The following is an 18,696-nucleotide window of genomic DNA, read 5'->3' as shown; positions in this document are numbered from 1 at the left end:
CTGTTGTCTGAGCGCTACATTTCCTCTAACCTCGGGCAGAAAGTCCAAGGCTGCTTTCATTGTCTCCCAGTTAGCATTTTCTTCATACAGCATGACTCTCAGCGTTGGTTCACACATTTCTATGGGTAGGACAGCCTCGGCGCCATAGGCTAGCAAGAAGGGTGTTTCATCGGTTGAATTCTTAGCCGTGGTGCGGATGGACCATAAGACATTTGGCAGCTCATCAGCCCATAGACCTTTGGCTTCGTCAAGCTTCTTTTTCATTCCTTCGGAGATAATTTTGTTGAACGCCTCAACCTGACCATTGGCTTGGGGTCGTCCGACTGATGCAAAACAAGTGTGTATACCGTGATCTGCCAGCCACTCTTTCAGCTTAGGCGTCTCAAACTGGGGCCCATTATCGAAGACAATAGCCTGTGGAATCCCAAAGCGAGTCATGATGTTCTTCCAAATGAATGCTCTCACATCAGTAGTTTTTATGTTTTTGAGCGCTTCTGCCTCCACCCATTTGGTGAAGTAATCTACAGCAACGATGACATAACGCCTTCCTCCTGGTGCGGTCGTGAATGGGCCTAGAAGATCCATCCCCCATTTAGCAAATGGAATTGGGCTTGTAATGGGCGTCAGAACTCGTGCCGGTTGGTGTATTAGGTGAGAAAAACGCTGGCATTTGTCACACTTCTTGACCAGTGAAATTGCGTCCTCCTTAAGAGTCGGCCAATAATAGCCGGTTCGAAGTGCCTTTTCAACCAAAGCCCTCCCACCAATATGCGAGCTGCACAACCCCTGATGAAGGTCTTCTAGAATTTCCTGCCCCTTCTCAGGTGTTACACATCTTAACAAAGGACGGGAATAGGCCTTTTTATAGAGGGTGCCGTTCCACATTTCAAACCAAGAACATTTCTTTTGAAGTTTTGCCGCTTCCCTTGAGTCTTCGGGCAAGACTCCATTCATTTTGAAGTTTACTATGTCATCCATCCATGTGGACGTTCTGTCAAGAGTTTCCACCTCCATTTGCTCAACACTTTTGTGCTCTTTTACCTCCCAAAACACGTGCCGAGGGGTATCACAAGACGCGGAACTTGCCAACTTTGACAGGGCATCAGCTTGGTTATTTTCCGAGCGAGGGACTTGCCTTACTTCAAAACTTTTCAGTGGCTCTACTTCCTGATGGACGGCCTGCATGTATTTGACCATAGTCGGATCCCTAGCTTCATAGGTCCCATTAACTTGGCTCACAATCAGTTGGGAGTCAGATAGTGCTACAATCTCCTCGGCGCCTGCCGCCTTACACATTTTAATGCCACAAAGCAGGGCTTCATATTCGGCTTCATTATTTGACGCCTGGAAGTTAAATCGCATAGCATATTCAAAAGTATCTCCTTCTGGGGAGTGACAGATTATCCCAGCTCCACATCCATTCTGTGTGGATGAGCCGTCTACATACACTGTCCACACCGTGTTTGTATTCTTGGCAAAGTCTGGCCTCGTCATTTCAACAATGAAGTCGGCACATGCCTGCCCCTTGACAGCTTTCCTCGGCTCATAGGTGATATCAAAGGCGTTCAGTTCTATTGCCCAATTCAGCATTCGTCCTGACGCCTCCAGCTTTGTGAAAGGCAGTTTGAGCGGCTGATCTGTGTAGACCACTATTTTGTGAGCTAAGAAATAAGGACGGAGCTTTTTGCTGGCCATGAACAGAGCCAAGACAAACTTTTCCACTGTAGGGTATCTAACTTCAGCATTTTGAAGAACATGACTGACAAAGTATACCGGCATCTGTATTCCCTCCCTCTCTGTCAGTAGAACGGCACTCAACGAGTGCTCGGACACGGCGAGATACATGTACAAAGTCTCTCCTAGCAAGGGACTAACAAGACGAGGCAAGGTATGTAAGTGCTCCTTTAATCTGACCAATGCCGCCTCGGCCTCGTCCGACCATTCAAACTTGGCCTTCTTTCTGACAGACCTAAAAAAGTAGTGGCACTTGTCTCCAGCCCTGGAAAGGAATCTGCCCAGGGCGGCCAAGCAACCTGTGAGCCGCTGGACCTCCTTCACTGTCTTTGGTGAGCTCATATCAATTACTGCCTGGATTTTGTCTGGGTTGGCTTCAATTCCTCTTTCATCAATCAAGAAACCTAAGAATTTGCCTGCCGTCACCCCGAACACACACTTCTTAGGGTTCAACCTCATGTTGTAAGCTCGAATAGTCTCAAATGTCTCCCTGAGATCAGTTATGTGCGCCGCCCTCAGCTTACTTTTTACGATCATATCGTCAATGTAAGCTTCAATATTCCTGCCGAGCTGCTTAATGAACACAGTGTTAATAAGACGCTGAAAGGTGGCCGGTGCATTCTTTAACCCAAACGGCATCACCTTGTAGCAGTAAAGGCCTTGTTCAGTAACAAATGACGTTTTTTCCTGGTCGTCAGGCCACAACGGAATCTGGTGAAACCCTGAGTAGGCATCCATAAAGCTCATCATAGCATGCCCTGCTGTAGAGTCGACGAGCCGGTCAATCTTGGGCAGTGGGAAACTGTCCTTTGGACATGCCTTATTGAGGTTGGTGTAGTCAACACACATTCTCCAGGTACCATTAGTTTTTTTGACGAGGACCACGTTAGCAACCCAATCGGGGTACTGACTAGGCCTGACGAACCCAGCCTCCATCAACTTTTGTATTTCGGCGGCTGCCGCCTGATTTCTATCTTCCCCATGGTTCCTTTTCTTCTGACGAACCGGTTTGAAGTTTGGGTCCACATTCAGCTTATGGACGGCTACAGCAGGGTCAATACCCGGCATTTCGTCCAATGTGAAAGCAAAGATATCTTCAAATTCTCTCAAAAGGTGGACCAACTCTGCCGCCAGCGGGTCGTCAGGAGAAATCCCGATGGGCACTACTCTGTCAGGTTTATCTGTGTTTAATACCACATTGAAATGGGCCCCAACAGGCTCTGGGCGTCTCTCTTCCATGTGCCCTGCTGAGATAGTTAATGTTTCTTTGACGACCTTGGGTTGCGTGTCGCCACATTTTCGTTTGTTGCTCGATGTCCCTTTCTCTTCACCCGTCCCCCATGCTTCTGGACTCAAGGTGGTTAGGTAGCAATCTCTAGCTTGTTGCTGGTCACCATGTATAGTGCTGACGCTCCCATCGTCACAAATGAACTTAAGAAGCATCAGATGAGTCACAATGACAGCCTTTGCCCTGTTCAACGTGGGACGCCACAAGATGATGTTATATGCCGTCAGATCTTTCACTATGAGAAAACGGACATCCATTTGCCGAGATTCCTTTTTATTTCCCATCCTCAGAGGAAGGGTAATTATGCCGACTGGGTGGATGACACTACCTCCGAAGCCTATAATGGGATAGTGGATTTTCTCAATCTTTGAGGGATCATGTTGCAGCCGATTCAAGCACTCTAGACTAATTATGTCCGACGAACTTCCTGTATCAACCAAAATACGCCTAACCCTCAAGTTAGCAACTTTTAACTCAATTACCAAAGGATCGTCATGCGGGGTGGAGATTTTCCCACGGTCGGCCTCGCCGATTTCAACTTTCGGAAACGGATCAACTGTGGCCTTGCCGGACAGCATCACTTGCCCCAATCGCTTGGCATAATCCTTCTGGCCCCTCATGGTCGGCCCGTCGGCGGCCAATCCTCCTGAGATGACTGCCACGCACTCTGGGTCGGTACGATTCCCATCTTCCTCCGAGGGAGGGGATTTGTTTTTCTTGTAGAAGGGTTTGCCAGAACCTCCCGTGTTCCTGCTGATATAACTTTTTAAGAACCCCTTGGTGGCTAGGCCATCCAATGCCTTTTTCAAGCTCTTACATTCATTGGTGTCATGCCCAATGTCACTGTGAAAATGACAATACAGTTTGGGGTCCCTACTTTCTGGTGGCGACTTCATGGGAAATGGACGATCAATGTCATATTTGGACCCGACGTCCATCAGAATTGTGTACATGTCTGTGTTATACTCGAACCGCTCCCGATCATAAGTTCTGGGCTGTTTCTGACCTGCCGCTCCGGGAGCCCTGTCTGAATCTTTTGCAATAGCCCACGTCCCGTTAGGCCGGTTCTTCTTTTCGAATTTCTCCTTTTTTGCCGCTAGCTCGGCGGTATCACTTCCTCTGGGATCTTTCGGGACGCTGCAAATCTCTGTTGCATGAATGAAGGCCTCGGCCTCATCCAGCACTTCTGCCATTGTTCGGACGCTTTTCTTTACCAGATCAAACTTGAAAGAGCCCTTTTTAAGCCCTCGAATGAAGTTATCGAATGCAACACCATCTGGCAAATCCGGAATTTGCCCTGCCTCTAGATTGAATCTCTTCACATAACTCCTCAGGGACTCATCCTTCCCTTGCTGAATCCTACTCAGATGCATGCTCGTCTTCTTCTCTTCCTTGTGAGCCATGAACCGAGTAGAGAACAATAGCTCGAGCTCCGAAAAAGAGCGAATAGTTCCGGCTGGAAGTCTGTCGAACCACTTAGAGGCTACTCCTTTGAGTGTGCCCGGAAAATACTTACACCAGGTTGAGTCAGTTGTTCCTTGGACATACATGTGATGCCGGTAAACCAAGAGGTGCATGTCCGGATCTGTGGTACCATCGTAAGCATCAATGTTGGGCGGCTTGACTTTGGGTTCCCTCGGGGCTCTCATGATGGAGTCTGCAAATGGGGTGGTGTGCCCTAGGGCCATGTTGGACACCCCCTCCGGAATGTGATATACGGGGTCTTGACGCCTTGAGTAGGGTAGCCGCTGGGAAGACTTGCGTCCGCGAGTTTGACGGGTTGGACGGGTGGCCCCTGGACGCGCCTGGCTCAGATGCGTATAAGTTGGATGAGGGAGAGGTCTATCCGGCATGACGGGGGTTGACCCAGTGTCAGAAAGTTCAGACTCAGAGTCAGGCAACTGCTCTGCGCGTGGCTGCTCACGTCCTCGGGACGTTTCTCCGATCAGCCGCCGTGGCATTCGGCGTGGTAGGCAAGACATTGCCTGATTGGGCTGACTTGTTGGCGGCTGTCTCCTCAGGTCCTCGCCTGTCAGCCTGGTCCAGACATTTGGGGGGCGCAAAGAAAGTGTTGGCCTATTGCTTGCCGGCCTCTCATGATTTGCAGCCACAGCAGTGGTGTAAATCAGCATACTCTTCTGTACCTCAGCATTAACTGTCTTTCCCACATCAGCTTGGAACTCAGCCAAAATAGCCCGAAGAGCACCCACAGAGACAGGCATATCAGGGTTCTCCTCTATTACCGTATCCACCCAAGGATCCAGGTGTCCTCCAGGAGGGGTGCGATTGGTCTGGTCGTCCTCCTCGCTGAGCACCTCTACCTCGGCAGTGTGACGAGGGGTGTGCCCGGCCGCAAATATACGCGCGGCATCTTCGGTGATTCTTGTGGCCGGCGTATGATGTTCAGTCGGCATTTCTCTTTCGAGGGGTGGCCGCTCTACTCGCGTAGGCCGCCCAGCATCGTTGTCCTGTCGTTGATCTTCCATGTTACCGTACCTCCCCACAGACGGCGCCAAATGTTGTGGGGTTTTTCCGGTGAGATACCTTGGAGGTTTCCCGGTAACGTTTAAGGATTTAACAAGATTGTATTTTTATAGAGAGAGAAAGTAGAGAGAAGGCAGAGCAGCAATTGCTCTTTTTATGTATTGATTGTGACCCCTTTTTCTAGGGAAGTGGGAATATTTATAGTACTAGGTTTTTGTGGGAATGACCTAATATTCCCCTTACATGATTGGCTGGGGAATGGGAGGAGGACACGTGTCCTTTCTCCTTACAATTCTCTGGTCCCTTTTGGCAATAGTGGGCTATTTGGGCCTATTGTGCTTAGTCATTCACTTGGGATACATACTAATTAAGCCCTTTTCCAGGTATAGGTTTTATACGTACATTTATACACACTTAAATACATACATTGTAGATACCTAGATTAATACTCATGCCCCGGAGTAGACTTCGTATGATTTCTGCTTAGGGGGCGCAATACGTGCCAGGTGTCACATCCTCATTGGTACACGAAGGCACGGTAATTTTGCCCACAACAAAAATGGCGCGTTGCCGGGGAATGGCATCATTTTTTTATTTTTCATTCTAGTTCACTAGTCTAGTTAATTTTCTTTTCTTTTCATTTTCAAATCTAAAAAGAGTGGCTAAGTTTTTCATTTCCTCAAGGTGTTCATGAACTATTTTGGAGGTATTTTAATAATTGACTAACTTGATTGAGTATGGTCGTATCCATGGCACTCTTAATGGTTTAAAAGTATGGGATTGTTGTGTTGTCATATATGAGGGTGTGAATAAGGAAACCTTTGGGATTATGAATTCCATTTGTAATGGGAGGCTTCAAGAGATGCATTTGGAAGAGGTTGTGAAATTATTTTTATGGTTTCCTAGGGATACACATAAGCGTAATAGGTTGAATAATGATTCTTTTGATGTTCCAAACATTGAACCAATTTTGCATGAAGATTACCCCCTCCCTTGGATTTTCATTCTAATGAGGCGCATTCACATGATAATGTCACTCATGAATACTCTCATGACTTTTTGCATCATTGCATGAATGTCAATTATATACCTCATGTTTCCAATGTTAATGCTCAAATAGAAGACATTCGCCAACCAATTAACCCATTCATGTGTTACGATGTCATTGATGATGATGATGATTATAATTCGTGTTTTGCTAAGGATGATGATCGAATTAGTGAAGGTAATGATATTGAGGAGGTTGAGGTATTGAACTTTGAACTCCCTTTTTCTTCCACCTCCCCTCCTTTGAGCGAAAGCAAAGGCATGTTTGTGGGAGACATAGATGTGAATGTGACTTTTGAGATCCCTCCATAATTTGACCTTCACCCCATTGATGATTGCCCATTAGATTTTTGAAAAAGATGTCAAATTGTTAAGAATTCATTTGGGATGTGATAGCTCGTTTTAGGATGTCCTTGAGAATAAGGCACCCCATTTGGTGGTTTTGGATGCTTTCGAGAATATTGAAAAAATTGATGATGTGAATTTGATCGAAGGGTCCTTGGTTGAAAGTTCTTTTATCCCTTGTTACATGAGGGAAGTTGATTGTGAAGTCATTATTCCTACTCCTTCCCCCACATACCCCTTTCCGAATCAAGAAGCCCGACCTTTATCCTTCATTTACTATCTCTCTTCCTTATTTTCTCCAAGCCCAACCACGTGAGGATTCTCACCCCTCAATTCATCAACAAGTGCCCAATTCGATCATGTTTGAGGAAATAAGTGCGAATGCCACCCAAAAAATGTTTTGTGAGGAGAACGAGCCTTCTCTTTGTCCTTGTCTCTCTCTCTCTCTCTCTCTCTCTCTCTCTCTCTCTCTCTCTCCTTTTGATTCTTCTTCTTATTTTCTAAAATTTCTTTTAATTTTTCTTCTTTTTGGCACCCCACCCCCCATAGGAATAGAGTTGCATTTAACTTTGTGCATGCTTCATACTTGACTCTTGCCTATATGTTATTCTTGGATATGTTTTCTAATGCATTTGACAAACTATTGCGATTATTGTCGGACTATTTTACTAAAGGTAAAGGTCGTTAAGCTAATGACGTTAAAAAAAGTGGTTCCCGGGAGGCAACCAGTGCTAGCATTTGGGACGCACAATACGTTATGTATAGAAAGTTGTTCGATATGGTATATTTGGGTCTTTTGCGAGACTTTATCCCACTATATTTCTGGTAATATCTTTCCTATCTCTTTCTTTGCATTCTTCATGGGATGGGCATATCTGTTGTTGGATCATGGGGTTGGATGGATTTGTTGTTGTTGGCTCCCTTCACTCTCATTTTAAGCATTGTGGACAATGTTTAATTAAAGCTTGGGGGAGTGTTTCACCTTGTATGGTGAACCCTTGATTGTTGGTTGGCATGAATATGTGTTTATCCGCTTTTGATTTGTATCATATTTGAAAAATGCAAAAATATTTTCATCAAGACAAGTTTTTATTTTGTTTCGTTCTTAGTTTTGGAAAAAATAAAAATGGAACTTGCGTGTTTGAATGCTTTCATTCCTAATTGGTAGAGTTGTGCACGGTCTTGGATATCTAGGGTCTAACCTAGAATTTTCATGCAAAGGTAGTTGGTTAGAACTATGGAGAGCATGATTCTTGAACCTTTGATTTGTGGTAAGATGGTGTCGTTCTCTCTAGTTATTTGAAACCGGAAAGGATGTTATTTGCTACCCATGTGTGAGGATTATTTATTTTTCTAGCTTATTTCTCAAACACATTTCATGAGCGGCTTGGATCCATGGAATTGACTTTCTTTTATCAAGAATTTGACTTTTTCCTTCCCAAGATCGCGACCGAACCATTCTAGGGGAAGATAAATGCATTTCTTTCGGAGATTACTTTCTCTTTGTAGTTTTAGGACCATTTTTTCTTATTTTTGTTTGCATTTGCCAAATCTTGCTAACTATTTGTGAAGGAAATAATGCCCTTGGTCCAAGTATGCATTTAATGCTAAGTCTAATAAATGCGGTTCAATATTAATTATACAAGTTAATAATTCAGTGAGATCAAGTGAACTGTATGCCTAGCTAGAGGCCGCTTCAGTTCAAGTGGAATTAATAATATTAATCCACAGCTTAGTCTTGACTGAACCCGTAGGGTCACAAAAATAGTACGTGAACGTATCAAGTATTTAAAGGAATTAAATACTCCATTTATGGATATTCGGAATAGACGGATCCCGGTTCCAGTGTGAGCTGAAATCGTCAAAAAGCAAATTATGAATACTCCGGAAACGATGATATTGCCGGAAACAGAAATATGGATCGTATTGGAAATATAAATATTACCCAAGTCGTAGATGTTGCCGGAAAAGAAAACATGGTACGTATCGGAAAATATTATCGGAAATGGAAATATTGCCGGAAACGGAACTATTGTCAGAAACGGAAATATTATCGGAATCGGAAAAATAATTCCGGAATCGGAAATATTAAATATTTGTTCGAAACGGAAATTAATTCCGGAATCGGAAATATTAAATATTGTTCGAATCGGAAATGAATTTCGAAATCGGAAAATTAATTGGAAGCGCGTCGTACGAAATAAACATCGGACGAGCTTGCTAGGTGAAGGCCCAACACGAAGCCAGGCCCACGCCTAGCAAGCCCAGCACGCAAGGCATGAGCAGCGAGCAGCCAAAGGCACGCAAGGCCCAGCGCAAGGCCAGGCCTAGCGCGCCCATGGTTGCGAGCAAACACGCGGGCTGCGAGCTGCACTGGGCTTCTCCGCGCGCGCGGGCATGGCCTGCTCTTTTGTGGGTCGTGCTCGTGTGTGTGTTGAAGTTTGTGCATGCATCAAATCCTTAAGCAATTAGGATTAGATTAAAAGATTAATTTCCTAAAGTTACTAGTTTTAAGTAAACTCTAATTCTAATAGATTTAGATTACTTGAATCCTAGTAGACTTCTAATTCCATTATTCCTACCCTATAAATATGTGATGGCATTCACAATTTAAGAACACATAATTTCAAGTATTCATCTAGTTTTAAGGATTAAAACTAACAATAATATTTGCCTCAAATATTCGAATATTCATAATACCTTAGGTGCAATTCTATTTAATTAAATCTAAGGCGGATCCGAACGTGCTGTGGACTATCTACGGAGGGACGACATTTGGAGTCCTAGACTTGTTCTTGTTCGGTTCGGGCGCAGCTAGGGAGGGCACACTACAAAGTGTATGTATCCTAAATTATGCTAATTGTTATGTGGCAATTAATTTGGATTCCTGGCTTTATGGTTTTTCCGCATGATTTATATATGATTTATATGTATCATAACCTAACTTATGTGGGCTTGAATATCTCCACCACAAAGCCCAAAGAGGATACATCGATCAATACCGGCCAGCTGGGCTCAAACCTAGAAAGAAGGCCCAAACCTTGGTACCCAAACGAAATAAGAGCAGAACCCCATTTTGGAAGGCCCATCCTCTCTGAGAAGGCAGGTCCAAATAGTAAAAGGTTCATCATTGCGGGCCGAATTCCACGTGTCCTAAATCCCCAAGGGGCACACACCCCACAGCTAGGGTTGAGGGCACAGTCCCCAAGAAACCCTAACACTATAAATAGCTCAGATCCCAAGGTAAAAGGGCATTCAATTCATCCCCACCAACAAAAAACTTATCTTTGCTCTGCCTTCTCTCTACAAATTACTTATCTCTCTAGCTTATACTTACTTAAGCATCGGAGGGAATATTCCTACGGGAATATTCTTGTTTTGCAGGTTGCCAGAAGTTCGTGCCAGGTTATACTTGATACCTCCGAGGAACGCGTGCCACGTCAGCACCGTAAAAGATCCCACAACATTTGGCGCCGTCTGTGGGGAGGTACAGTGTCATGGCTGAACTTCAAACTAACTGCGGAAAAAGGGCAAATCAGAACTCCCAGCCAGAGAAGGGGTGTTTAAAGACGGGTCCAACACTTATTGTGACGCGGCAGCTAGCCAGCCTGCTGCCGTCATTTCTGTGCGGCCCTTGTTGGATGGTTCTCACGAAGTCAATCCTAAGCACGATAATGGCAGGATGGTAGAGTTTTTGTCAGAAGATCCCGACTCACCTATGAAGAGACGCACCCTGGAGGGAGCGAGTCGGCATGTCAAAGAGGAACGTCCAGGAAGATGGACGAGACGAACTTTATAGAAGAAAAATGAGGGCCATTACTCTCCAGAGGCTCCTAGAAGACAGCATGAGAGCGTCACCCGAAGGAAGAATGACTGTGGCTCTAGAGACTCCTAGAAGACAGCATGAGAGCGTCACCCGAAGGAAGAATGACTGTGGCTCCGAGGAAAGAAGGGGGCGAAGGAGGTCGTCCTCTAGGGGTCCCTTTATGTTCAACACGGCTCTTGACGAGATCCTCCTTGCTGAAGGACCGAGTCTGGGAATAGAACCGTCCCCCCGACGATTGACCACCTCCTGCCCACAAGCCCCTTTCTGTGCTTTACACATTGACGAAGGGCATGACACCCAAAGTTGTCGGATGTTGAGGAAGATATTAACTGATTGCGCGGCTGAAGGACACCTCCGCCAGTACGTCCATTTAGAGGACGCACACAAAGAAGTGAGCCCCACCTCTAAGTATTCAAACGAAAGAGTTATGGTAATATCAGGGGGAATAGCTGCAGGAGAACCATGTAAGGAAGGACGGCAAAAAGGTCCATCTCATCTTCGCCCAACACAGAAGAATCTACCCTCTGTAGAAATTTCCAAAGACGATTACAGAAGGGCGGCAGCGCCATATGATGATGACCCTCTGGTTATAGAGATTAAGGTGGCTAATCTCAAGGTGAAGAGAGTACTGGTGGACACGGGGAGCTCCTCCGACATAATCAGTCTGCAATGTCTGCGGAAATTAAGGCACAATCCTGAAGACATAGAAAAAGTGTACGGGCCCTTGGTAGGATTCGGAGGGAGCATCGTTCGTCCAATCGGCTCCATTTTGCTTCCGGCCTCTGTTGGAGTTCCCACAGTCACCAAAGAAGTTGTCATCAGGTTTATAATTGTAGCAAACCTCACCACATTCAACATCATACTTGGCCATCCAACACTCAACGACCTAAAAGCTGTGATCGTTCCTCATTTACTGTTGGTCAAATTTGTCGGAAGTAACGGACGCGTTGGGTCTCTCGATGGAAATCAACAGTTGGCCAGGGATTGTTACTTATCGACATTGGAGCCGACGGCCTGGGGAGCCTCTCCGAAGGGAAAAGAGCAAGCAAAACCTCTGGCAAGCCGTCGTAAACCCGGGAGACACCAACGGAGCACAATGCAGAAAGACGACCTGAGCCAGTGGGAGCACACTATGCTATAATTCTGGACTTAGCAGACCCGTCTCGAACGGTCCCCATTGGGGTCCACCCTGACGACCCCATGTCAGCAGCATTAGTGCAACTACTCCGAGAATACAAGGAGATATTTGCCTTCACGGTAGAGGAGATGTCAGGCATAGACCCGGCGGTGGCCGTGCATAAGTTGAATGTGGAAAGCGCTGTAAAGCCAGTACGACAAAAGAAGAGGAATCATGGAGAAGCAAGAAATTTGGCCGCCGCTACCGAGGTTAAGAAACTAATGGATGCAGGCTTCATACGTCCGTGTCAGTACCCAGACTGGGTAGCTAACGTAGTCCTGGTACCCAAGCCCAATGGGACGTGGAGGATGTGTGTTGATTACACCGATCTCAATAAAGCTTGCCCTAAAGACAATTTCCCACTGCCAAAGATAGACCGACTCGTCGACTCAACAGCCGGACATGCCATGATGAGCTTCATGGACGCCTACTCCGGATTTCACCAGATCCCATTATGGCCCGAAGATCAGGAGAAGACATCATTCGTCACGGAACAAGGATTGTACTGCTACAAAGTAATGCCGTTCGGTTTAAAAAATGCCCCCGCCACCTTCCAACGGTTGGTGAACACAGTTTTTGCAAAGCAGCTGGGGAGGAATATAGAAGCCTATATCGACGACATGATTGTAAAAAGCAAGCAGAAGATGGATCACCTCGACGATTTGAGAGAAACCTTTGAGACCCTCAGGACATACCAGATGAGACTCAATCCCAAGAAGTGCATATTTGGGGTATCTTCTGGCAAGTTCCTTGGCTTCTTGATTGACGAAAGGGGCATTGAAGCAAATCCGGACAAAGTGCAGGCGGTCATCAATATGACGTCGCCAAGGACGGTCAAAGATGTGCAACGCCTAACTGGGTGTCTTGCCGCCTTGGGACGATTTTTATCTAGAGCTGGAGACAAGTGTCACTACTTTTTCAGTACCATCAAAAAGGGCACCCAGTTTGAGTGGACGCCGCAAGCTGAGGCTGCCTTCCTTCGCCTAAAAGAACATCTGCATACTTTGCCACGACTGGTCAGCCCTCTCTTAGGGGAAGTTTTGTATCTGTACCTTGCCATCTCAGAATACGCACTAAGTGTCGTCTTGCTTACAGAGAGGGATGGGACGCAACTACCTGTCTACTTTGTCAGTCACATGTTGCAGAATGCTGAACTCAAATATCCAACAGTCGAAAAGTTTGGCTTTGCTCTTTTCTTGGCTAGTAAGAAGCTTCGTCCATATTTCCTGGCTCATCGACTGGTAGTATACACGGATCAACCGCTAAAGCGGCCTTTCACCAACCTTGAAGCGTTCGGAAGAATGCTCAACTGGGCAATTGAGCTTAACGCGTTTGATATCTCGTATGAACCGCGGAAGGCAATAAAGGGACATGCATTTGCTGACTTCATCGCGGAACTGACCAAGCCACCCTATTTGAAGAATGAGAAAACCCAGTGGATAGTACATGTGGACGGCTCTGCCACTCAGAACGGGTCAGGAGCCGGCATTATCTGCGAATCACCAGAAGGGGATATCTATGAATATGCAATGCGGTTTAACTTTCAGGCGTCAAAAAACGAAGCTGAATACGAAGCCCTGATATGTGGAATTCAGATGAGCAGAGCCGCAGGGGCAACAGACGTCCTGGTTTTGTCTGACTCGCAGTTAATCGTCAGTCAGGTCAAAGGAGAATATGAGGCCAAGGATGAGGCCATAATAAAATATCTGGAAAGAGTCCGTCAAGAAGTTCAACAGCTGTCTAACTTTGAAGTACAACACATACCCCGGTCTGAAAATAACAAGGCAGACGCTTTATCCAAACTGGCAAGCTCAGCATCCTGCGACACCCCACGTCATGTATTCTGGGAGGTAAAACAGTCCAAAAGCATTGACGCCTCGAGAACAGACATCTTAGACCGAACAGCCACCTGGATGGATGATATTGTCAACTTCAAAATGAATGGAGTACTCCCTGATGACCTCAACCAGGCAGAAAGATTACAAAAGAAATGCACCTGGTTTGAGATATGGAATGAAACTCTATACAAAAAAGCCTTCTCACGGCCTCTTCTTCGCTGCGTAACCCCCGAGAAGGGGCAAGAGGTACTGGAAGATCTTCATCAGGGATTATGCAGCTCTCACATAGGAGGGAGGGCCCTGGCCGAAAAAGCTTTAAGAACCGGATACTATTGACCCACTCTCAAAAAAGACGCCCTCAATTTGGTCAAGCGGTGTGATAAATGCCAATGATTTGCTCACCTAATTCAACGACCAGCACAGAAACTGACGCCAATCACCACCCCTATACCATTTGCCAAGTGGGGGATGGACTTATTAGGCCCCTATACGACGGCACCAGGAGGACTGCGTTATGTAATAGTAGCTGTCGACTACTTCACTAAATGGGTAGAAGCTGAAGCTTTAAAGAACACTAAGGCACAAGATGTGAGAGCATTCATCTGGAAAAACATAATCACAAGATTTGGCGTGCCTCAGTCTATTGTCTTCGACAATGGGCCACAATTCAAGACGCCCAAATTGGAAGATTGGTTGGCTGACCATGGTATCACAGCATGTTTTGCATCAGTAGGACGCCCCCAAGCTAACGGACAAGTAGAAGCATTCAACAAAATCATCTCTGAAGGGATGAAGAAGAAGCTTGATGAGGCAAAGGGTTTATGGGCCGACGAGTTACCCAATGTTTTATGGTCTGTACGGACCACGGCGAAAAATTCCACAGGAGAAACACCATTCTTGCTAGCTTATGGGGCTGAAGCAGTCCTACCCATTGAAATGTGTGAACCAACCCTGCGCGTCATGTTGTTTGATGAAGATGCCAATTGGGAAATGATGAAGGCGGCCTTGGATTTCTTACCAGAAACCAGAGGGAACGCGGCTCTACGACAGCAGCTATACAAACTCCGAATGACGAGGGAGTACAACAAAAGGGTTTCTTGAAGAATACTTAAAGTTGGAGATTTTGTACTTAGGAAAATGGAAGCCGTCGGACGCGCCAATGAACAAGGGAAACTCACCCCTACTTGGGAAGGTCCGTATGAGATTTACGAGGAGGTTCGAGACGGAACATACCGGATCCAGGACATGCAGGGACGTCCGATCTTGCGTACATGGAATGCGGATAACCTCAAGAAGTACTTTTTCTAGATTGACACTTATCTTGATTATATGCTTTGTAAAGACGTCTAGAACCTAGACGCACCATGTAGCATGTTTTAAACATTAAATGAAAAATTCCCTGCAAGCCGGCCTTGCTGGGAAATCCTTATGGCAAATATGTTATCAAATTCCTCGGAGAAATGCAAACTAATGCTCTCCCAAAAAAAGACTAGTCGTTTAAAGGCGTAAGAAGTGGCCCAGATTAGCACCCTCACTAGGCTGATCACCTAGAACATAGGGGTTACACATTTCTAACACATAACTATATAAAGTAGCAAAAGACCTCGACAAAAAGACCAGGGCAGACATCTGACGTCTCAAGTTGGAGGCGTCAGACATAATCATAGCAAAAAAAAATGATGACAAAAGCTAAAAAGCAATAAGACGTTCAAAAGACGCCATGTCATTCCCAAAAAGTTAGTCATAATTACAAAAATTATGCACAAAGCCACTAAGCAAGGCGTCACGAAAACATGTTCAAAATAAATACAAGACGCGTAGGAGCTCATTCCTCATCCTCGCTGGGTACAAACTCAGGAGGAGTGCGTCCTTCCTTTTGAGCCTTCTCCACCTCAATCTGATAAGTGAGGAACTTCTCGAACCAGCTAATGGGACGTTCACTTGCAAATTCAGCATTCCATGCAAGCTCCATACCCCTTCGGGTTGATTTCTCACCTAGCATGGCCGACTGGTCGAGAACGCTCTGTGACGAAGCAACCTCCTTGCTAGCCGCCTCCAGCTGGACCTCCAACTCCTTAAACTGAGTCTGAAGACGAGAAAACTCAGCTTCTTTCTCCTTGATTTTCTTGGAAAGGTCCTCCATTTCAGAAAAGTTATGATCAATTTGCAGGAGACGAGCTGTGTTCTCAGCATTTTGGGAGGCCAGGGCGGTAGTCAATCTGCTCCCGCCTGTCGAAGCGAAGCTTCTCCAGCTCAGCAAAATGCTGGTCGCCACACTGACTGGCCAGAAGACGGTGTCGAGCTTCTTCATGCACTAAAGCAGTGCACCACTTTTTCAGTGAGTCCAGCAGAATGAACATCTGCACAAAAATAGCAAGAGTCAAACAAAGAGAAACGAGTGTGTAAAAATAAAGGCATAATGAAACTCACGTCCAGTGCCGAGGACTGCATGGCGGCAAGCATATTCTTGGCCGCCCCGGGGAGAGTCTCAGCATATTGGGGAGGAATGGCATTGCGCATCAACGTCATTATCTTCCTGCGGTCATGAGAATTGAACCCGCCTGAAGAAGGGATTTGATCCAATTCAGCATCAATGTCTTTCTGAGGATCGGGAATTTCTATGGGAAAAACAACGGCCTTAGAATCCCTGGGGGAAACTAGAGAACTGCTAGACGAGGAACGGCAGGTGGTTACGATGTTGGAGTAAAACTTACCCCCAGAATTCCTAGCTCTTTCCGCCGTCTTCAGAGGGATGTTTCGGCGGACGACTTCAGGAATCCCCGCAAGAGGATCAGCCGTCTCACCAGCTTTTTGGAAGCTAGGAGAAGCGGATGCAGCCTTGGGGACGACAAACCCCTTAGAAGCCTTCGAAGCCACTGACTTGAAGACGGGTTTCCCTGTGCCGCCAGCCCTGCGCTTAGAAGAAGGAGCCGCGTCCGTGGCCGCCTTCCTCGTCTTCTGAAGAAATGAAAACATATAAGTTGCAAACAGTAAAGGGAATTACATAGGAAGATTCGATCAATACCTTCTCCTCAGCAGGAGGGGGAGCCATTTGCTCTGGGATGGCTTGCTCGGCCACCTGCTGACGCTGCCAAGCCTTATAGGTGCTGGCGTCGAGTACCTTCGCCAACCAGGATGGCATATCCACTTGGCCTTTGGAGGCATCATCCAGCTTATCCATGGCCTCGTCTGAAAAAACAAATAAAGACATTAGTACAATTTTGATAAAACAGTGAAGGAATGGAAGTATAGATACATTACCTCTCGGCATATACGGACACAAGCCCACAGCCGAGAGGAAAACGGGATCGCCCAGTTGATCCAGATGAGGCAACCACCCCTCGGGTATGTAGGCCGTCTTGTCCTTAATGACGAGTGGCTTGGCCTTGAACAACGACGAGATCCGTTCCCAGAGATTGGCGGAGACTGGAGGGAAAGAGCTGCCTTTTCCAACCAAGTTGGGCTTGACGTTCCAACGCCTCATCCGCTCGCACATCTCCAGATTTGTGGTTTTGATGACCACCCACTTCTTCCTCCAGTGATGCCATTTAGATGCCTTCCCCATCACCGTCCGATAAGCTCCCTTGTACGTAAGAATTAGCCAGCCCGCGGCGGCTCTTGAAACTTGGGACATAGAGGCGATCCTTAGGAACGCCGGAAGGGAATGGGTGATACCTGCAAGCTCGCAACGGGCGATATAGCCAAACACACCCGCCCAGGAGTTGGGGGACATTTGGTTCATGCCAATATTGAAGCCGTCCAGCAACTCCACCACAAAGGGATGAGGGGGGAATCTCATACCCAGCTTCAGAAATGAGCTGTACACGGCGAATTCTCCTTCCACCAGTCCAAAGCTGGTGCAGTCCATGCCAGCCGGCATACGAAACTTGTACTCCGAACCTAGATTCAGAGACTTCCCATAGACCTTCCCCTTGAGGGTGAGAAAGTTCAGCCACGTCTGAAGTGGGAAGATTGCACTGGGATGAAGGTGACCTTCCTCCCCACCTGACGTGCTCGCCAGCGCGACATCGGTGCATTCGGGGACGTCCCCCTCTATAGGAGAAGATGATTCTCCTTCGAATTGCTCTTCGTCCTCTATCCGCGCCATTTAATCCTGCACAGGCTGGAGACTTGGCTCAAGACATGGGCATTCTTGAAAAGAGAAGGCGTCAAAGGGACAAGTTGACGCCCTAAGTTTGACGAGACCCTTGCATGATTAAGAAAAGAGAATTGGGAAGAATCAAAATCAACAAACAAATTTTTTCAAAGAAAGCATTTACCTGATAGATCAAAGAGAGTTTTTGAAAGAACTTTGATGAAGAACTGCAAGAACACGACTTTGAAGATCGTGGCGGTGCTACAGTGGATTTCGGTGGATGTTAGACGCCGGAAATTGCCTTCTCCTATTGCTCTCAAATGATCACTAGAAATGAGGGGGAAAATCACTCAAATTGGCCACTTATTTATAGAGGGGTAAGAAATGATTACCCCTGCCACGCGTCATCACCTCATTGGACACTCCAAGAGCAGCGAAAACTAACGTCTGTTTTCACTCCAAATGATGTGGGCTTGAATATCTCCACCACAAAGCCCAAAGAGGATACAACGATCAATACCGGCCAGCTGGGCTCAAACCTAGAAAGAAGGCCCAAACCTTGGTACCCAAACGAAATAAGAGCAGAACCCCATTTTGGAAGGCCCATCCTCTTTGAGAAGGCAGGTCCAAATGGTAAAAGGTTCATCATTGCGGGCCGAATGCCACGTGTCCTAAATCCCCAAGGGGCACACACCCCACAGCTAGGGTTGAGGGCACAGTCCCCAAGAAACCCTAACACTATAAATAGCTCAGATCCCAAGGTAAAAGGGCATTCAATTCATCCGCACCAACAAAACACTTATCTTTGCTCTGCCTTCTCTCTACAAATTACTTATCTCTCTAGCTTATACTTACTTAAGC

The sequence above is a fragment of the Spinacia oleracea genome, chromosome 4, assembly GCF_020520425.1.
Source record: "Spinacia oleracea cultivar Varoflay chromosome 4, BTI_SOV_V1, whole genome shotgun sequence".
NCBI lineage: Eukaryota > Viridiplantae > Streptophyta > Magnoliopsida > Caryophyllales > Amaranthaceae > Spinacia > Spinacia oleracea.
The sequence above is the reverse complement of the archived record's forward strand: the minus strand, read 5'-3'. Positions refer to the sequence as shown.